This window comes from Anser brachyrhynchus, assembly GCF_964034855.1.
Source record: "Anser brachyrhynchus genome assembly, chromosome: 14".
Lineage (NCBI taxonomy): Eukaryota > Metazoa > Chordata > Aves > Anseriformes > Anatidae > Anser > Anser brachyrhynchus.
In genome coordinates, this window is record NC_137709.1 from 14,600,623 (window position 1) to 14,623,021 (window position 22,399).

Here is a 22,399-nt window from a genome sequence, read left to right on the forward strand (position 1 = left end):
GGCAGAGAAAGTGCTGTAAGGGTTTACGGTGCATAACTAAAAATGCAGTGAAGCAGTGCCGAAGGAAGGCAGGGGTCTGATCCTGGTTTTCATACACAGGCAGGGCTCCAACTTAGACCCACAGAATTACACTGCCGGAGTACTCTGTATTTGAGCTAATGAAGATTTCCTGAAATATTCAATGAAGTCTGCACCCACTGATGAGGGACATAAAAATGCACTTCATTGAGATCACTTACTGTCTGAGAGCGCTTTCGAAAGGCTGACTCACCTCTCCTTGTCTTGTGCCATTCTGCGCGAGGCATGCTTTGAAATGTGGGAGCGTGCGATGGAGGCTCTCTGCTGCAGATGCCTGAACAAAATCCCAGGGAAACGAAAGACCTAATTCCATGCAGCGAGGCTCAACACACGTCCCTCCAGCGTGGGGGAAACCTGAATGCAGTGTTTGATCTTTTTTGGTACAGAGCAGTGAATGACACGGGGCCCCTAGAACATTCTCTATGAACATCAGATGAAAAGTGTGCAAACACTGTCAGCAACCCTGCTTTACACATACCTTACAGAGGAACTGGGCTATAGTTTGCTGTGCCAACTGCTGGTACGGGGCTGCAGGGAAAAAGAGGCTATCAGTCTCCCAGAAAGAATGCACTAACTAGGGTAGCTTATTTTTAGGTCCTAAGAGACTGCAAATAACTAAGATATTCTGTACTGAATAATAATTCCTTATGAAGACAATGTTTCTGTTTTTTCTAATGACAGCTGTTCAATTTCTTAACACACGGAAGGCAAATCATGTCTTCAGAGTTCAGAAGTTGACAAGGAATTAACTTCTAAGTTAAAGGCACGAGAGAGGCAAATCATTCAGGGTTTCCTCACTCTCGCGCTCTCCCTGGGGGTTACTCTGAGCAGCCACATTTGCTGCTCGGAGGCAGCTCGCAGGAGTGAACAAGGAGATGTGAGGAAGCACTGAAACCCTCATTATTGCCACAAACTCCTGTCACAAACACAAGCACCTGAGGGCTTAGACAAACCTTCCCCGTCACAGCACCGCAGGCTGGGATCTCTTTGCTACACCCGTTCACAAGGAAAGGAGATTTCTTCTTCCTCACAGCCATGTGCTGCTGCCTCGGCCACCCGGCGCTGCTCGGGATGCACACGCTGCTGCCTGCTGCTGGGCCAGGCCCCAGCTCCACCGAGGTGTCCTAGCACCTCCAAGGTGCCCCAGCACCTCCAAGGTGCCCCAGCACCTCCAAGGTGTCCCAGCACCTCCAACGTGCCCCAGCACCTCCAAGGTGCCCCAGCTTCAGGTTCCCCACTTCCCACGGGGGAACCATGTAACAGCACCCGTTTTCCTAAAGTCCTTAGCACAGCAATTGTCACTGAAAAAACACACAGTATTTATTTAATTCAAAACAGACACCAGAATCAGACAGGATGAAGGTGACAGGAAAGGAAAGAGAACTAAATCTGATTTTCTCATTTCTAAAACCAAACTCAACAGGCTTCAGAGAGCCGATGGACTCACAACCCTCGTGTAACCTAACAGCACTGGGCTAGACGCAGGACAGGGAACTGCAGGGACTCTGCAGCCTTGCTTTTATGCCGCACAGTGGGTGACACATTTACCTTCAAGCTCCCCTGCTTTGTCATGGACTGATTAACTTGAATTCTAACACAAACCCCACCTTCTCCTCCCAAAGCAGTGGTTGGCCTCACATCTCTAGCGGCACTAATACCTGTCTGATAGGCCAAGTGCCATTTCCTGGCCTTGGCTAAATTACAGACAAACTGTTAACTCAGAGCAAAAATCTTTTGCATTTGGTGAGGCAAAGTGTAGTGCTTCCATACACGGTGCTTATAGTTAAGACACTTATCAACAACCAAGCTTTTCTGAAGCACCTAAGTGTGTCAATGTGCAAGGCTTGTTGACACTTCTCATCTCAGACCAAATCCAACAATAGAAGATCACTTCTAGTGATCTCCAACAGATACATACAGGCAACCAGAGGATCTAGAAAAACTGTAAAGACCAAGGAAATCATGTTTTGTCACAATGTTGGATCACAGTGGCAATTTACTCACCTGTTAATGGCTCTAACGAAGGAAGAGAGACAAACATGACAGGGCTATAGGCAGAGCTGCACACTGCAGTACCAGAGGGAGATGCTTACAGAAGAAATGCGTTACTGATGGGGTACTTGAACTCATGGAAGACAATATGCTGCACCATGGAAAAGAACAGATGCATTGTCTTTTAGGGCCCCTCTGCACAAGAAAAGACAAATTTTAAAGAGATCGAAGCTGATGTTTTGCATGTATGAGACTGTCAGTAAGTGGACAACCTACCTGCTGCCCGAGGCTTCACAAACAGGCTGCCTTATGGCCACGCTTTCCAGGTGCAAGGCACAACACTTTTCTCGGTGTGCAGCATTTGTCTGTACACTGCTACACATTTTCCCCATGGCAAAATATTGCATTTATTGCAAGCACACCACTGGTGATCCAGACACTGATAACAGCTTGAGCGGCATGAGCGCACGTGCAGCTGTGCCTCAGTGTTTTCCATTTTTACTGGAAGTGACACTGTGACCGAACCCGAAAGCAGATGGGCAGTAATGGGATCGTTTCCAAACGTCGCCGATATCCATTGGTTGTAAGGATGTTGCCAAGCAGGAGACAGTGGCACCAAAATCTTTTGTCTTACATACTCTATTTTCCACCTTTTTAGAGAGGGATAATTTCAGACTTAAAGATGCTGAAAGAGATCTGAAATACAGGAACCTACCCGAAGCAAAGCTGAGCTAGCAGGATGAGGAGGTCTAACAAACCAGGGACTACCTGATTTAGTATTTCTGGAGGGAATCTAAACTTGCTGTCAGGAAGGAAGGCACTGTCACAATTAGCTGGCAGGGTTTGCATTCCTATTATGGCTTAACTTCAGGGGATAGTGTTGCACCAGGGCTATGAGGTGCCATCCATTCTCCTCAGAAGACTAGCAATGGTGCTGTGAACTAAATAAATGTCATCCCAGTATAGGAAGTCTTTTTCCCCTCACAAACTCTGGTGTAACGTTAGTCCCCTTGTGAATGGGACTGAAGTTCTGTAAAACCTGTCCAGTGCTTGAGAAGGACACAGGTATTTACAACTGTACTTCATGACAAACATCAGAACAAACCAGATTTGTTTCTGAGTTTGGCAAGAACTGAGCTGTGTCTGTCTTCATGACGTGGCATTTAATACACGTGTGTGCACTGAGAAAGAAGTTATTTTAAAAGCCTGTGTATCCCCCAATACAGAAATGACTGCTGAGCATTCAGCTTACACCTCAGGGAAGAAAACGTTTGAAGAACAGATGGTAAAATGGGGTTCCAACAGAAAGTTCCAATTTTTACATAAATTACTTAACAGAAATCTTAAGAATAACTTGCTTTGTCTTTCAGACACTTGTTATTGCCAGAACCATGTTGTGGGCTTCATAAATCAGTGGCTATCTGGGAACCCTGACGTACGTACCTCTGTCCGTCATCGGTAGAAACATACAGAGAGAAAGAGAAAAGTGATTTCAGGGAGAATTCTTTTGTCAGGATGCTTCTATTTATTTTTTTTTATTTGTGACACAAGGAACATATCGTTATCATAGAATCACAGAATGGTTTGGGTTGGAGGGGACCTTAAAGCCCACCTAATTCCATCCCCCTGCCATGGCAGGGACACCTCCCCCAGCCCAGGCTGCCCCCAGCCCCATCCAGCCTGGCCTTGGGCACTGCCATGGATGGGGCACTCCCAGCTCCCTGGGCCAGGGCCTCACTGCCCTCAGAGTAAAGAATTTCTTTCTTGTATCTAATCTAAACCTACCCTCTTTCAGTTTAAAGCCATTCCCATTTGTTCTCTCTCTACACCCTCCTGACAAAGAGTCTCTCCCCAGCTCTCCTGTAGGCCCCTGGGGGTACTGGAAGGCCGCTGTACGGTCTCCCAGGAAAAGGAACATTGAGAAATAATGCAAAGCAATGCAAGATAGGAACAAGTCTCCAGAAAACAAAACCAAACAAAACATTACCACCAAAAAAGTGCCCTGTTTTTCTCCTACACAGTCTATTTCACACCAAACTTAAGCCATTTAACTCCGAAGCACTAAGCATCTCTACTTTGTGTGGAAAGGCATTTGGTTCCAGATAGGAGTTCTGTTGCATGCGAGATAAGCTGCTTTAGCAGCTACTGAAGTGCAGTTGAAAACCAAAAGTAGCCTGAGGTTTTCTCTCTTTTTCTTTTTTTCTTTTTCTTTTTCTTTGCTAAAGTTGGTTACTTTATATTTCAGCTGAAGGTTAAAGGGCAAAGCATTTCCACTGCTGCATTACTGCTGAGGCACTGCCTCAGTGGGTATCAGTGCGGTTTTCCACCTAGAAAGGCCCCGGGGAGTTGACTGGCATTTCAAGGGCTGGAATGGCTGAGCCTGCTCAGAGATTTCAAGTACTCTGTTCTTCAGCATCTTGCATCATACCGGTGCTTTCAAGACCAAATCTACCAGACACATAAATCTACAGTAGGAAAAGCATGAAATCCTGACTCTGTGGCTAAAGCTGAGCGAACAATTCTATCTCATATTTCCTTTGATTCAAAATCAGAGAAGTCTATAGGCATGAATGCAAGCATGGTCTCCAAACCCGTGGGTACCTGAAGACCTGTAGTAAAAGGAAAAGCGCTCAACACTTGCAGTACACAGGACTATGGTTAAACCACCACTGAGCAGCAAAATTCTCTTTATGAATAAATATAGCCTTTATAAATACTGTTTTGATATTAAACAGAAGAAATAAACTTACTCATTTTTCATACAAAAATTACAACTATCTCAAAAGTAGGAATCCACCTCACCTCTTCACTCCGCTAAATTCAGGCTTGTTGCTTTCCCACTGCTGATATCCCAAGAACCTGCTGGACCAAGTCTCATCTCAAGCCTCTCCTGCCTACACTTATCCAGGAACAGCAGGTTCCGACTTGTTCCCCTTCTTACTGAAACAATGACAATGAGGATTTTGCCATCAACATAAAGGTATAAAGGACAAACTAAAGGCTGTCACAGCAGATTTCAGAGTGCAATACCACAATCGATCCTCAGAGCACAGCCCACCAGCTGAGCTGGGGTAAGGCTTCCCATAACAATTTGCTTTCCCACAAAGGAATCCCACGTACACATACTCCCAATGCTCCTTGTTTCAAGGCCTGTCAAGGTCTAAACCTACAGTGCAGCTTTCTACTGACACCACACAAAGGAGTTACTGCTGAAGATGGCTGCCAACCCCAGTCTTCTGTTTTTCAGGATTCAGTTTGCTTAAGGCAGAATATTTTAGTTTGTATGCTAAAGGTTAGCCCAAGGGCAGCAAAGGAATACAGCTCTTCTTGAGAGGCTTACAGAAGAGGTATGTTTTTTAAAATGAAATTCTAAACCCTATTAAATTCTACCATGGTGCTGATTTCTGAGATATACGGGGGTAAACAATAGCTACATTTGGACTGCATTTTCAAAGCAGTCATTTTTACCTTAACTCCTAAACCCCTCAGCATCATTTTGGCAGTCAATGTAAGGACCATATTGCATGCTGTGACCTGAATATTAATTTTGACTCCAGTGGCTCTACAGAAGGTTATTTTTTTTCGTGCACTTCTTTAAATCTGAGCTTCTTTCCAAAATGCCACTTATAACTTAGATTACATCAGATGTTTATTTTTAAGGTATTATTTTTGATTTATCAGTATTCATAGTCACATCTATTAACTTCTGACATGCTTACATCTAAAAAGCCTTGGAAGAGGCATTTATACATTTCAAACAGAAATGCTGAAATACAAGCCTGCCTTTTATTGCAATGAGACATGATGGATGGCTCTTTCACATCTAACCCCTCTCCCATTAATAGTTCCAGAGCGCCTTAAAATATGAGGAAATACTACATGGCCTTGTTACACTACAGCATATTTTTTCCCATTGATAATGTGCAATGTGCCTGATTCATAGTGATCCTTATCACTCTTGGAGGCAATGAATAAATTGGTTAAAGTATGTGGGGACTGCTCCTTGTGCACGACTCCCTGGGCAGAGTGATAAGGGCATCTAAGGAGTGCCGAGGGGCAGTACAGTTGGGTACCAAAGGTAGGGTTCGGAATGTTGTGTAAGAAAAGGCACAGAAAGGTTCTGCCTGTAATGACAGAACCAGTGGTACATACGTGCTTTACAGGCTGATCAACTGCTGCGGAGGAAAAGAATCTGCTAACCCAGGTTTTGGAAACCTTTTCTTAAACCAAAAATGGAAAGTTGGAATCAAAAGGCTTGGAAAGAGTTGAACTCAAAGTGAAACCTTTCTTTGTGAATCGTTTATTCTATACCAATGGCAGAGAGTAAGCTAAGGTGTGACACTGGTAGCCAGAAGGTGTTCAAAACTGGATGTGAATGCATACTGAGGAAGTTACATCTAATACATCTAAAGCAACAGGTGAGCACAACCAAAGCCATGCTAATCTTTCAGAAGAATAAATTACAAATACAGTAGCTGCTACAAAACAATGGGTCATTCAGAGACAGAAATATAGTATATGCGAATCTAGTGACACATTTTGTCACCACATAAAATCTCGGCTTCACTCCAGGAGTGAGGCATTCACTAGCAGGGGAAAATATTCCCTTGTTATCTCATCCTTAAAATGGTAGTGGTGATATATCTGAGAAGGACATATGGCCCCTTTTATCAGTTGATAAAAAAAAAAATCTTAAAAAAATCTTAACATCAGTCAGCAGAAGTGGAAAGGAAAGGAAAAAAGACCAGCATAAAAAAGTTCATATAGAATATTTCTGTTTGATCTGAGCAGCAATTGAGATGAGATAACCAAACGCATAAAATCCAGAGTGGTGCAGAACTAATCAATGAACTTGAGGACAGTGAGAAGCTTTTACAAGCGTCCAGCTGAAATATTAAAAAATCTGTATTTGGAAAGTGAACACATTTAAGATTCAAAAATGACTGCAAGAGAACTTGCATTGTGTACCGTTTTCTGTATATTGACCATCAGGAACTGCCCTGCTAACTAGCATTGCGATGACACTGATATGAACAGATACTACAGCATGAGTGTGCCTAAATGCTGCAAAAAGGTTTTTGTTGCTGGAATACAAAATAGGAATCAAAGATTAGGACAACATTGTTTGAGCATCTAAAGAAGCCATAGTTTGATTTACCCAGACAATACTTCAAAAAGAAAGCCAACACCTGAATTTGATGAGAGATGAATTTAACTATTCCTGGAGATAATGGGAGAAGAAAAGAAAGGAAGAAAATTTCAAAGAAAATCATTTTCAACTCCGACACAATAAACATAACAACATCTCAACAAAGTCCGCTCATTCCGATGCAAGGAAGCTTGCAAGGTCAAGGTTTCTTACTGCTAGCAGGAGTTGTCACAGAGCGAGGTTTAGGTAAGAAGCAAAGCATGCCAGTTCAACAGCTGCATCTTACTGACTTAAAGCAAGATCCTGTTGCCAGTTGATTAATAAAAGACAACCAGCTCTGAACGATCCACAAAGTAAGCTTTTCAGCACGTGACCTGTTAACTTGGCTCTGTTCAAGAGGAGGCTGAAATTTGTACCATCTAAGCTGACATAACTAGAGAAGCCTGAATTAGAAATCACTGAAAAAAATATTATAAAAAGCTATATTACCCTTTCCGGCATCAGTAACTTGAATATTTCATATTATCTCCACCCACTCTCGGTTTAAGAATGAACTGGAGAAGCAGCAGCATGCATAATTCTCACAAACATGCATTTGTTATGTGGTATTCACATCTGACATAAGAAAGATTTCTTTGTGTCTGCATATCTATATGGATCTGCAGTTACGTTCTCCATTCCAGTTTCATTTTCATTTACAGCATTAGAGCTCAGAAGTAAAGACAACACTCTGACCTTGTTAACAGGCTGCGACAGCTTGAAGAAGGCTTACTTTGTTCAGTTACATTCCCAAACTGCACAGTTCAAACAGACCAGTCCAGACTTACCTGCAAGAAAACAGAATACAAATGTTTAAGTTTGAAACTTAGCAAAAATCTGTCACTAAGAAGTGAAAATATATAATGGATCCCTGAAAAATGTCACAGTCATTACAGCTGAAATAACTTTTTGCAGTATGATGAATTATTTGACTACTTTTTTCCTCGCCTTTAGATCATTAAGATAGCTTTTCCTTGATAATTTCTTGATAATCCTGATAATTTAATTATAAAAAGTTGCACTGTCAAAGCGTAAAATATAAAATATTAACTTTCTTTTGATTATAGAGTACTGTTTTGTCTCTTAATAGTCTTGCTCCCTTCCTCAGCTTCCCTTCCCTGCTGCTTCACGATGCAACACAGCACTCCAGCACTGCTTAAAACAACGTGACTGGGACAAGCAGATTGGGAAAGATTTTTTTTGTGCACTATTAATCAAACTGTTACACAGAAGAAAGGTAATGAGCCCCCAGCCACATGGCCAACTTCTGTTCCTACAGTGGAAGCAAGTGTTTGGACCTCAAACCATGCAGCGGAGTCAGCTGAGCTTCTACAGCAATACTAGTGTATCTGTCTCCCGACAGTTTTCTTTTCAGAGGACTTGGATAGAAAATGCCTGAGGGAAGTATTTTCTCCTGTCACATCCATTAACGGTGAGCAGGGACGCTGCCCCACTGTGGGCAGTGGGAGGTGACAGGGGCTGCCACGCAGGGGACAGCAATCCTGTCACCGAAACGGGAAGGGGCAGGTAGTCCGAGGAGTGCTCCTCGGCCGCAGACTCAGATAGAGGTCCTGAAACAAAATGCCTTCAGGCTCGGCACTCTGCCCCTGAGATTTTATTACGGCCCCACACACCTGGTGCTCGGTACGTGGGAAAGCAGCAGTGACACTGCTTGCCAGGTACGCGATGCTGTGCACCCCGAGGACGTTTTCACTCCTCGCTGCTTTTTTGTTTTCACTGCTTTAGCCGAGTGTGGAAAATGTGCCATCATCTGTCATAAGGGAGGTGGTGAGAAGGAAGATCTGCTGCTACAGCTGCTTTCCTCAGGAGCAAAACCACAGCTTTCTGGGATAACTGCTTGCAGGAACCCGGAGATGAGACCCAGTGAACCCCAGGGACAGAGAAGCGCATCCTCCACTGCACAGGGTATGTCGGGCTGCTCCATCGCGTAGCTTATTGCAAATAGCAAACTCCTGCTGAGCTGTGAGAGGAGGAGCAAGGCAAACTCCGGGAATCTTAAAGTTAAGGGACATTTCTGTGCTGTGCTATAGCCAGCAACGCATTTCAAAAGAGTTGGTCTAAAGCCAAGTCAAAAGTTGGTGGCCTAAAGTGAAGCATCTCAGCTACTGCCTTTCCATGCTAGAATTGCAGTGCAAACGTGGGGACCTCCTCATTTGGCGTAACGCTGGGCTGCTGAAACAACTGCAGTAAAAATCTACTTTCTATTTTTCCTTTATTAACTTTGCACAGAGAGCCTCCCAAAACCGTGCCTAGCGAAATGATTTCTTATATAAGATTTTAAGGCAAAGAATCCAACCCTGATCTGAATTTATGAACAGTATGGCCAATCAGACCCACGCTGATATTTGGCTACGTGCTATTCTTCTATTGAGAAGAGATCAACTTAATGTAAGAGAAGCCCATAACACCTGACATGACTTTGTCCATCTTCATTAAACACTTTGTTTCACATTATTCTTTTGTGCACTTCTAGAGTATTTTTCCCTCATTAGACTCTTCAGGAATGACAAGATACATGGACTTGGCAGCTGACACTAAATAAGAGGTATTTGGTGATTTTGCTTTTAATACCAAAAGTAGGTATTATCTGCCATCTTCTGAAAAGGAGAATGTAAACACTATAAGCTCAAGAAGAATTTAATGGCACAACAAGTTTCTTCCCAAGTCCCTGCTGTGCATCTTCTCACCATTGTTTCACAGCCTGTGTGTGTGGCCCTATTCTGGTTGGCAGCTGCTACACAATTCACATTTCTGTTATTTCCATTTATATTTATACAGAAAGCAACATCTGCACAAGAATTCACGAAGTAAAGGATTTCTTGGGGAATGGGGCAAAAGCATAAGTATATGCAAATCATTCCAGCAAAAGAAGCTCAAGGAGGACGTTGTGGTTGGAAGGATTCTGAGAAACAGGGAGAAGCAAATAGGAAATGATGGTTTTATACCTTTCTGCTAGAGGCTCAAGAAATAAAAATAAGATGGAATAATATCAGGCTAAGCCTTCCACCTCCACTTGGTGATAACTCATTGTTTCTCCCATTACAAGAGTTGAAATCTTCACCTAGATACTATATATGTATATATAAATAATATGGACTGGAAAATACCTAACTTCATTCACCACTAAACAGAACCTGGTACAAGGAGGCTCTGCCAATGTTGTCTAGACAAACCCCGAGTAATAACCACAGCAGGTTATGTTTATTGAGACACGATACTCTTTTGACCAGATGGACATTTGATTATGAATATTATGGAAAAGGACATCTGCATCAGCTCATATTAAAAGTGAAATATATCTAGAGATAATTCAAAAAGCACTGGAAATGCATCCCTAATGTAATGCAATAGCCTTGTGCAATTTAGGGCATTTAGCTCTATTCAAAGAGATATAGAAGGACTTTGGGTTAAAACACAGCTTACTGATAGACTCTAAGAAAGACATAATGCTGATAATAGAGATTTTGGAAAATTAAAATCATGAATTTCCATATTATCTGAAAAAAAAATAATTATATGCTATCAGAAGTGTCTGAAATAATCCGTCCCTTAGAAGCTGCCAAATCCAGGCTATTCCAATGCAAACACCACACCCTACAGCCCAGTACCGCCATGTGCTTGGGGTCGCAGTGTCCGCGGGGACCCAACAGAAATGGCCAACCTCTCGCAGCCACCTAAGGCCCGCGGCGTGCGGAGCCCTGCCTGCTGGCTGGCCTAGCAGGGACTTGCCACTGATGCGACCCAGACCAAGAAGTCCCTGGAAGGAAAATCCAAGACAGGACTAAAAGGGATCTTACCCCCACCTGGTGGCTTTGTCATAACTGTCAAGAAACAACTGCAGAGCCAGCAGTCAGCCTTAGCCTGCAAACAGCGTTTTCTCCAAGCTGGATTTCAGTGTTAGCAGAAGGGAAATGCACTATTTATCAAACCCTGGCAATTCGTTGCAGGCCCAGTGCAAGCACCCTCAGATTCCTGGGGTCCAAAGTTAATGAAGGACTTTTCAGTCTGTTAAACAGACGAGCACCGCCGCAGCTTTCCTTGCTGCATGGGCACCTCTCCGGCACTGCTGCAGCACACCCTGCCCGCCCTGTTCCTCGGCTGGGAGCGGGTTTAATGCGGGGAGATGGTAGGATACTGCTGCCCTCTGCTGTCCTGTGCCACACGAACAGGAACCGGCCTGCATAGCCTGCCGCCCAGGAGTAAAAGTAACACATTGCACAAGAAAATAGAAAAAAAGGTGCTAATGATACAAATTTGGGTTTATCCCTCCAAGGAATTTTCCTGTCCTGGTGAATAAATGACTCCACTTTGTGCTGTACTGACTTTGCACATTAACGCCCAAAATTTCAAAAGGACTCTCAGGGCAATCTTACAATAACCTTACGTCACTGTACAAATAGGTTTTCATACTTGTGTGCAGTCCTTGAGAAATCTGGTCTTCCTACAGCAGTTTACATTTGCATCCAACCCTCAACACATGCACAAGAACAAATAAGCCTCAGCGCATGATGGCGAGCTTGCACAAGAATGAGAGGGGCTCCAGCACGCGTGCTGCTCCGTGCTGGCCGGAGCAGGAGTAGAGGCAGCCCCAGCAGGAGCAGAGGGGGACATTCACTGCCAGCACCCTGCCAAGCCCCTCGGACAGGGCGCTCTGCCCCTGCACAGGCACAGCCAGCTACAGGTAGGAGTCGGAGGAAGGAATGCAGAAGCAGGAGCCACGGAAGCAGCAGGTAGGGCCTGTTTTATTTCTTTTTATTTATTTCCCCACCCCTCAGGCAAAGCAACCCCAGATAATGGCAGGCAAAGGGTACACGGCAGAGAGCTCAGCCCCAGAGTAGCTCTGGGTGCCACCAAGCTGTAGCAACCAAGGCTGGCTGGCCTGCAGCCCAGGGAGATGCTGGCTCCAGCCAAGAGCATCCTCTACGGCTTGTTTCACGCCACAACCTTGCCAGGCTCAATGTCAAAGCATTTATAACTTTCATTCAAACGAAGTCAATGCATGTTAAAACATGCAAATATGGTCATAAGCATTCCATCTTATTTGCATTATTGAATTTCTGCCCTTAAAAGTAACGACTGGCAACGGGGTGCTGGGAGGCGATAAGAACATCACAGTGCCTGTCCCAGCTCTGGATCACCTCCTGGGCCACGCTTGTCCCTGTCCCTGCCCCTGGCAGGGATTTCAGCCAGATGCAGCCTCCTCCAGTGAGGACTGAAGGACAATGGCCATGGAGAAGAAAGGACTGTGGTAAAAGATAACAAGGGAACAGGGGAGTGTGCAATGAAATGTAGTAAGTGTTGGTTTGATGTGGCTGTATTCTAGATCAGGCTGCGAGGAGGTGAAAGGATATAGGAAGAAGATATGAAGTGCACAGAGAGATGTGCCAAGGGGCCCTTTGTGCCAGCAGCTGGCAGCACTCGCAAGGTCCTTTACAGCTTTTGCTCCTCGTCCTCTTTTGTCTAGCACAGCACTGGAGCGACATCCAAGTGAGGACCATTAAAAACATTCACTGGTCTCTTACTAGGGAATATCCTAAATGCCATTTTTCTTTCCATATGGCAAAGCAGAAGATTATGTGAGGTAAGAACAAGACAAAGTGTTTAAGGACCACTCTTACCTGCAGACCAATTGCTGCAGAAGAAACAGACACTGAACCTGAAGTCGAAGTATGGTAGTGTGTTGCCTTCTGGCTGGGACCAGCTACAGCAGGTGACTTATCTTACCTTCTCACATAGCATGACGCATACACGCAGAGTCAGCAGCGACTCTGATAACTGTCAAAAATGATGGGCTCTGCATTGCTTAATACTGTCTCTTCGTAAAATTTCACCCGTAACACTCCAGCCTTCTTTCTGGTTTTGCATCCATGTTTAGAAGAGCAATGCAAAAAGCAGCCCTTCCTCAGGCGCACACCTCCCCGGCACAGGGGAGCCGTCTTCAAGTCACCGCGCAATGGGTCATTCTGACAGCGGCTCTGGGGTGCACACACACTGCAATTCATACTTCTTAGGAGGAATGCAAGAAAAGCAAACCCTCCTCGTTATTGGAAAGTTTGCTGTATAGACTGCTAAGACATATTCTTCAAGGTACAAAGAAAGGTTTCTTCCATAGCATAATCACTGTGCAGGTGCTTCTTAACAGCTTCTCTCCATTTATGACCAAACGAACAATCTCATGGAGGAGATCACGACCCTGAAGCTAGAGCAGCTTTGCATTATAGGGTTGCTTTATGAAAAAAACCTGTAGCAATATAACATACCTTTCAGAGTAAATTACCAAACTTTGGCAGTGGCATAGGCAGGCACCAGATCTCCAGACAAAGGAACAAGAAATAGTCAACCTGCAGTAAACACAGTTACTATTTGGCCAGTGCTTTCTATTCCCACTTTCATTTTCTTTGCATTTCCCAAGAAAACTTGTTATCCTGTGACTTATTCCTTTCACTCTTACATCTGCTAAGGATGTAAAGCTACTAACTTAGATTTAGACAAACTGGTGAAGTGATATTTTAGTACCCTGTATGTGTAAATGCAAACCATGTTCAGCCACTGTGAGAAAGACTGAAGGCTGGGAATCAGCTGTTTTGGTAGGCGAGAAAGGAAGCAGACCCCAGCCCAACAGCCCATCCCAGGGGGCCAGCGGCTGACCCTTTTGACACAGCAGAGACACATGGAGCTACAGTCAGTCAGTCTCCTGCAGGTTCCCCCAAAATCCTCTCCCATGGCACTTTCTGCACCATCAGGTTAACAAGTCAGGGCCCCCAGGGCCCCTCTGCTGAGAGTAAGGCAGCAAGGATCACTCCCAGCAAACCCCAAATCTTATGCAGCACAGCAAAGCAGCTTCCTCCTTGCCCGACTCCTTCGGAAGTATCACTCAAAACTTGTAGGAAATGAGTACAATTTTGTCCATTATGTCTGCCTTCTAACACAGCCAATGAACCGAACAGCCTCAGTTTTAAGAGCACTCTCAGGGCTTGCAGGAATGGAGAAAAGGTACAGATGGTGTCACGAAAACATAGTTTATCTTAACGTTGCTGATAGTCCACTGCATCGAAGATGAACTGTCATAGTGCAAATGCTATAGGATGGATTATATTCCACGTGGTTAATCCCATTTATTAAAGCGTTCAGGCATGTGGGTATTCCCAGCTCTATTCAGATCACTCAAGGATATACTTAGCTCTCTGGTCGATGAGACCTAAGCACGTGTCTAATTACCAATGCGAGAAAGGTCTGAAGATACTGCAGTGATGGATATGGCACAAAATCCTAAGTGAAAGCAAAATCTTCTGAAAAGTGAGTGGCTAAGTTGAACGAGCTACACCCCTTGTAGCTGCTAGGTCAGAACGTTTTGCAGGCTACTGACCTGTAACCTAACACATTTCAAACAAAGCCATACAGCTCCTAGTTTTATGGCATGAAAGGCTCTCCTTGGTATTGCTTTCGTTCAACTAGCCCAACGCACAGGCCAAGTGTTTTCATTATCAGCCAATAATTTACAACCAGTACAGAAACGAGTAATTGAAGACTGCAGTCCCTGGCAATCTCTAGGGAAACTCCTCATTATTGTGCTGAGACAGTGGACAGGGGCGAAGGAGGAGGAACTAGACCGAAGGAGGTTCCCTATATGCCTCATGAAATCCATATAGCTGAACCGTGCTTGCAACACCACTTTTGTATAAACACCTAGAGATTACAGTATGAAACTCTCTACAAAAGCACAAAGATGCGTTTGGGGAGCTCCAGAGATAAGCCCCTCAAGTTTTTGGCTGCACCAAAGAGTAGATGGAGAAAGGCCAAAGCTCAAACACACGCTTTTCTGTTACTCTAGTCCTTCCGTCACAACATATGGTAACAGCTGCTTTTACAGAAGACCCAAACAAGGTGACTTCCTGTTGGAGATGTAAGAAAAAGAGCTGAAAGTACATTTCAGCTAACCATTCCCAAACATATTTTTGCCAACAGGCAGCTGAGGGGACACAGGACACCAGCCACAGAGACTAGGGATGTAAACTTGTTACCTGATGTTTTTTTGGGTTGTTACTAAAAACATCTCTCAGATTAGGAACATTAAAAAAAATAACAAACAGAACTGTTTCCCTTACCCAGGTACCAAGTGCGGCACAACCCACAGTGATGTTTGTGCTGCTGAGAGACTGAGCAATCCTCCTCGGAGTACATTGCTCCCTGGGTTTGTGTAGGACTGGTAAAAAAAAAAAAAAGGCTTCATAAGCAGCTGGAGATTTCTTACCATGATTTTTTCATTTCCTGTGTTATCACAGGCAATTGGCATAGCAGCCGATAATCTTAACAGACTGAGAGAAACATTTTTATAAAAAGACTCACGGGAACTAACTTATCTCCAGTGAATTCATTTCCACTTCCAGTTTTCTATAATCTCAAAGGCCATCTTCATTTCACACTCCTGTGTGGCTCAGACGATATGAAAAGTGTTCTGTCACAATAGCATCAAAATGAGAAAAAGTATTAAATCTCCTCTGCGGTACAGAGCTGCTTAAAGTTCAGGAGTTTGGAGTAAATGTGAAGTTCCTGGGGTTTTCTTTTCAAGTTACAGTGCACCAGCTAAATCATTCCCCAGTTTCTAATGTTTTATTACAACCACATTTAGAATAGAACAGAACAGAACAGAACGGTTCAGTTGGAAGGGACCTTCAAAGATCATCTAATCCAACTGCCTGACCTCTTCAGGGCCAACCAAAAATTAAAGCACAGTATTGGGGGCATTATGCAAATGCCTCGTGAACACCGATGGGCATGGGGCATCAGCCACCTCCCTAGGAAGCCTGTTCCAGTGTTTGACCACCCTCATGGCAAAGAAACGTTTCCTACTGTCCAGTCTGAACCTCTCCGGTGCACCTTTGTGCCATTCCTACATGTCCTAATGTAATGGGTTTTCGTGGTAAGGGTGTGGTAGCAGGGTGCTGCAGGGGTGGCCGCTGTGAGCAGAGCCCAGCAGCTGCCCCACGTCACAGAGGACCTGCTGCTGGCCAGAGCCAAGCCAGTAAGCGATGCTGGTTGGCATCACTGGGAGTATATTTAAGAAAGGGGAAAAAAAAAAAAAAACAACTTGCGTGCAACAGCAGCTGGGAGAGTGAGGGGTGAGAACCAGCCCTGCAGCCACCACGGTCAGTGCAGCAGGAGGGCAGGAGGTGCTCCAGGCTCACAGCAGCAGTTCCCCTGCGGCCCGTGGAGAGGCCCCTGGTGGAGCAGGCTGTCCCCCTGCAGCCCATGGGTCCCACACGGAGCAGATCTCCACGCTGCAGCCCGTGGAGGAGCCCCCGGTGGAGCAGGTGGATGTGGCCTGGAGGAGGCTGCGGCCCATGGAGAGCCCCCGCAGGAGCAGGCCCCAGGCCAGAGCTGCAGCCCGTGGAGAGGAGCCCATGCAGGAGCAGGGGGGCTGGGGGGAGCTGCCACCCGTGGGGGACCCATGCTGGAGCAGTTTGCTCCTGGGGGATAGATCCCATGGTACAGGGCCATGTGGGAGCAGTGTCAGAGTGCCCAACCTTCTCACGTACCCTGCCCTGCAAACTGCCCTGTCCCTGTTTGACAATGAAGAGCTGACAGAGGTGGATCCTGCACATGATGATGAAGAGCCCAGGGAAGCAGATCCTTCAGAGGATGATGACAAGGTGATGGAGGTGGATCCTCCAGAGGATCATCAAGAGCACAAGAAGTGGATTGTCCAGAGGAAGACCAAGAGCCCCTGGAGGTGGATCCTATAGATGATGACTTTGAGCCCAGGGAGGTGGATTCTCCAGGTGACAACAAAGAGCCCAGGGAGGCAGACTCCCCAGAAAATGGCTATGTGGAGACTATGGAGGTGGACACTCTTGTGAATGGTACCGATCTTGTGGTTGGGGACAATCTGAATATGATGTCAAGGCAGAGGTGGCCCCTCCTATAAAGGGTGGTGTGGAGGTCACCAAGGTGGTTCCTCTGGAAAATGATAGCACTGGGGGTGTAGAGGTGGCCCCTCCAGATGATGGAGTCAAAGGCACCTATCCTTGTGACCTATCCTGATGTCAGCAGGAGCCAAGGCGGCCCCTCTGGATGACAGTGTTGAGGCTGCAAAAATGGCCCCTCCAGACAACGGCGTCAAGGCTGTGGAAGTGGATAATCTTGAACATGATGTTGCAGCCATGGTTGTGGACAATCAGGAAAGTGATAGTGAGGTCACTGAGGTTGTCCCTTTGGAAAATGACAAAGTGGAGGTCACCAAGGTGGCCCCTCTGGAAAATGAAGGCATGGAGGCCACTGAGTTGGCTCCTCCAGCTGATGGCTCTGAGCTTGCTGAGAGGGAGCAGAGAAAACAGCCATCCCACAGCATGGAGTGTGGAGGTGTGAGTGCAGCCAGCCAGAGCAGGTCTCTTAGCCATAACTAGACTTTCAAGTCTACAGTTGACTACAGTTGCTTCAGCCTTTCTTCCCTGACCTTCTTCCTCCTTTCCCTCCACTTGACCCCATCTCATGCTCTGGTTTTATCATTGTGCCACGTTGCCCGTAGTCTACCCTATTTCTGAGACACTGGAGCCTGAGAAGATTTGTATCTGACACGTCATGGAAAACAACCACTGTACAATTTGGATGGGTAAGAACAGAAGCAGCCTGTGTATTCTGCAGCTATAGGGAAGAACACACAGCAGCACAGTAGGAAATCCTGTCCCTTATTTTCAGCTACAAAAAGTCAGTGAGGTCTTTTATACAGTTAATACATGGTTAGGGGGTAAAGTGTAAGAAACTAGACTGCAGGTACGACAGGCAGTATGCCTATTACATGTACTACTTGCTTACTATGTATCCTTTTTGCCTACGAGCAAACTTAATAACTGCATACCTTACAAAAGACAGGATTCCAGATCTTGAGATGAGATCCTTGCTCCTGAGAGGCACCAGCCCTCCAGAAGCATCAGTGCTCAAGCCCATTCCCCCGCTGGCAGAAGCTTGGCAGAGACGAGCATTGGCCGTTTCCACATAAGCAAGTCATGGCTCCTACATTTTATTATACTCTTCAATCTTTATGGTATGTTGTATGATGAAGCACTTACTATAGGTGATAAACCATTTATAAATGGGGAAAGGGTAGCATTTTTGTGCACTTCTACGCATCCCAGCTTTGTTAGCTTGTTTTTCAGTTAAGAACCTACTGTGTTAAAAAGACCACAACTAACCCTTTGCTCCCTTAGGGAGGGAGACACATCCACACAGCACCAAGCACACAGAGTACTCAAACTTGCTGATGTTGGTAGCTGAGATGACAGAACCATTGTGTACAAGGAACGGCTCTTTGGTTGACGCTTGAGCTGATTCAGGCAGGTGGTTATCAGAAGCCATCACTCCACCGAAAGATCAATAACCTCGTCAGAAGGAGAGTACAGACATAGACTTGTGCAGCAGAACCCAAGGACATAAATAAAATGAAGACAAAGTTATTTTGCAATATTGAACTTACACGTTCAGCTTGATTTGATCGCTGGGCAGTATCACCAGGGTTATGCGTTACAGAAGAAGCAGCCATCCCTACAGATGAGGTGATGGCTGTTGATATACAACAGCATCAGCCCATGGGTACATGGGCACCAGCTCTATGGGCGAGTACCAGGCTGATACAGACAACAAGAGGCAGCTGGCTAGCTAAATTAGCAAAGCAGCTGGTCCTGAGCACTTTCATTTAACTTATGTACATAAATTAAGAGCCAAAGATTCTCTTCCTCTCCACTCTATTCTGAATTACATTTCACAGCAAGAATGAAACATGGTTTTACAAGTGACAAAGCGCACAATACAAGGGGAGTAATTTGGATATCCTACCAGCATATTACAGCAGTCCACCCACAAAGCTGACTCTGGAGGGAAGGGACTTGCTACTCCCACTGTCATGAAAACATGAAATTCAAGTTCTTCTCTGCCCTGCAGGGATGGGGCCAGCATTGCTTTACGTTTTCCAAACCCACTCAAAATATCCAACACTAAAAAACTCACAGAAAAATAAAAGACATAAAAACACATACATGTTTAATAGCTTGGGGGCAATCTCATCTGTTTCTGATTGGTACTGTATTCAGCCGCTAATTCCAAGTTAAAAATAAAAATAAAGATGTGCCAATGGTTTCAATTTTGAAATGATGTTGAAGGACAAACTGGCTCACATTTAACTTATTTTAATTCTCTCCCCAAAAGTAGTGACTCCCCTACCCTGGCCTTTGTGAAATTTTGGTCAAACCAAAATCTTATTTATTGATGGTTTGCTTTGGCTAGTAGAATTTGAATCTGTGATATCTCCTACCACAATATCACCTCTACAAAGCTGGTATTTTAACAGCAATCTGCCTCTTAGTATTTGTCCAAAGACCAGTGCATGCACGCTGAAAGTCCATTAACAGCATTTCACAGAATCACAAAATGGCTAAGGTTGGAAGGAACCGCTGGAGGTCATGGTGCAAGTCCCCAGCTCAAGCAGGGATACCTTGCCCAGAACTGTGTCCATATGGCTTTTGAATCCTTGCCCTACTTTAGGAAAAAGCCACGTGCTAGGTGTTTCACAGACAGAGCTCTCATCTTGTGTACAAGAGCCCTGATTTTTCTGGCGTCTGCACTCTATTACATTGTGAGTTCATTTTTCATAAAGCAGGTATTGCATCTATTGCTGCTGCTTTTTGTTTGGATTTTTTTTTTTTTTTATCCTCAGTACGGGTCACTGAATACACAGGTCACAAGTTACTGTCAACAGGAAAGCCTGCTGCCTTCACATTAATTTGAAAATCATCCTCCAAGCAAGAGGACGGAAACAAAATCTCAACGTAGTGAAACGAGATGTCTTTCACTAGTGCCCAACTTGCATTTTCCCAATGTAATTGAAGTAAATCACAGCCAACTTTAACCATTTTTTTTTCTCCAGAGAGCCCCTGGGAAGTCTAGTGTCTAATGGACCTGGATGCCTACCTGCTGCATGACCAAAGAGGGCTGGTCACCAAGTGTATCTAGCCCACTGGCCCTCTCCTTGTCCATCTCAGAAAAATAAACTCAATAGAGAGAAATAATAGAAAAAACCTACCACTAGAATAGGTCCTGTGGCTTCTGACAGAGATGCTGGGACACTGCTGCTCTTCAGGTTAGCATCAGAGTGTTCTTAACTCCAATAAAGCTGTCCTGTGCAAACTAGGGCAACAGTCCCATCTTAACCAGGGTGGTAGGAAGAAGAGAGCTTGGCTCCCTTCCTTATCCAGTGTGATAGCTGGCAGGAGATACCCTGCCTCTCTTGCTCCTTGTCCCACAGCATGTTCAACCATGTCATGAGGTGTCCTTACAGAAGCACAAACTCCCAGAGCCTGATAGCTATTATTTGGGTGCTGATTTCTGTAAAGCGTAACTATAAATTATCTCAGGCTCTCCTTGGATTTCACCTCCAGGCGAATCAATTTTCTTCTCCAGAGAAGGAGATGTTTACACAGCTCTTGGTCAGTGATCAGCAGCTTTCACTCAAGAATCCAGCCACTTGCAAGGGTTGCGTCAGATGCTCTCTTCTGCAATGACAACACTGGGGAGTACCCCAATGACTCCCTTCTTCTCAGCAACATTGGAAGTGCTCCTGCTCTATCAGAGGCTGGAAACAGCCCATGCTGCAAGGAAGATCACTGCATGTGATTAAAGGAGAAGGGGTGACCACGGACTGGCAAAACGGATGCCTCTGTGGCACATGTAGGGGCAAGAAATAAACCCCTATTACCTGAGCTACATTTCCCCCCAAGGACTGGCTGTATACAGACACAGGCACTTCATCTCTGCAGAGCTGTTTAAAGAAAAAGGACACCCTGCTCAGATAATTCCTTTCCTTTCCAAGAAAAAGGTTACTAGTAGACCAAATGCATATTTTTATTTATGTACAGAATGCATTATCTTGGTCTGCTGAACTGAATCATAGGCTACTAAGTGCTCTTGGCGTTCCCGTCTGTGGGTATAGTGCCAAGCATCAATGACAGTGGTCTGTACCAACAAAGATGGGGAGCTGGACTGGCAGCATTACTCACCGTGGAAAAAACAGCACTGTCAGACACGTCATCTCTGCCCCATTTTGAAGAACAGCTCTGAACTCCTGGTCGTTACTTCTCAGTGGGAGGTATTTCTCCTTTTCTGCCTCCAAAGCAAGCTGTCTTAAGCTATGCAGAGCTTTTCGTGCAACTCCAACCAAATTTTAAATGCAAATAACTGAAATAGGATTTATATAAAATAGAAGCACAGGGATTTGCATGTTGAATACCTTTGAAACAAGAAGAGCTAAATATAGGGATCTGGATACAGCATTCAAACTTAAAATCCTATTTCAGTTGCTAAGCATAGAGTGATATTCCTCCATAGGGTTAAGATAGTCTAAACAACGCTGTTGATTTGATATCACGCATTAAGAAGAGCTGTCACTTCATATTAAGGATGAGGTAGTCAAAAACACTGAATTATTTTAACTGCAGTCCCTCTAAATTATTCTGCAAGGTCAGTGGGAGCAGAGATACACCTACACTGATCCAAGATCAATATTTGCATGGCAAGAAAAGAATCTGTGAGAACAGAGAGAAAAAAAGCACACAAAACCAACATGACCCATTTTTGTAGGGTTAGAAATATATTTGGCTAAAGCAAATTAAGGAGAATCATTCCCAGAGGCAGTCCAAGATGAAGCTAAATGCTAGCAATGCCCACTTTGGGCAGACTACTGCACCGAAGCACATACAGAAACACCTTCAAATCCAAGGCTTCCAGCCACAATCTTCTGCCACAAAGCGCCCTGGCTGCAGGAAGGTCCCTGAACATCTAAATGCCAGGAGGCTTCCCTAGCCAGACACCTTCCTCGGAGACTCTCACACTGAGAGCTCCTGAAGCAGCCCGTGTGGGCAGGTGGGCACCCATCCTGCTGCCCTCTGGGTACCTGGCAGCAACGTGCCACTGCGCTGGGCTCAGCTACCTTACAAACAAAAAATAAGCATATAGACCATACAGAATATGCACAATAAAGAAAAAAAAAAAGGCATTCTTGAAGAATGTCCAGCCTTCCTGGCCTCCTTTACCCTTTGGAACTGCCTCCCGAAGGATCCCATCAAGCAGTCCCTA

General features: G+C 44.9%; 1 protein-coding gene across 3 annotated transcripts in view; it reads right to left on the minus strand.

The window, feature by feature from the left end:
- The window catches only part of KCNIP1 (potassium voltage-gated channel interacting protein 1), a 241,922-nt gene that overhangs the window by 122,768 nt on the left and 96,755 nt on the right, over window positions 1-22,399 (minus strand). The window contains exon 1 of one of the 3 annotated variants that reach the window (XM_080554793.1): window positions 7,955-8,046. The exons of the other annotated variants lie outside the window; for them this stretch is intronic. The gene's annotated coding sequence lies outside the window, so the exon portion shown is untranslated. Of the gene's footprint in view, window positions 1-7,954; window positions 8,047-22,399 lie in introns of those variants that run through there. 3 annotated transcript variants of the gene reach the window in all.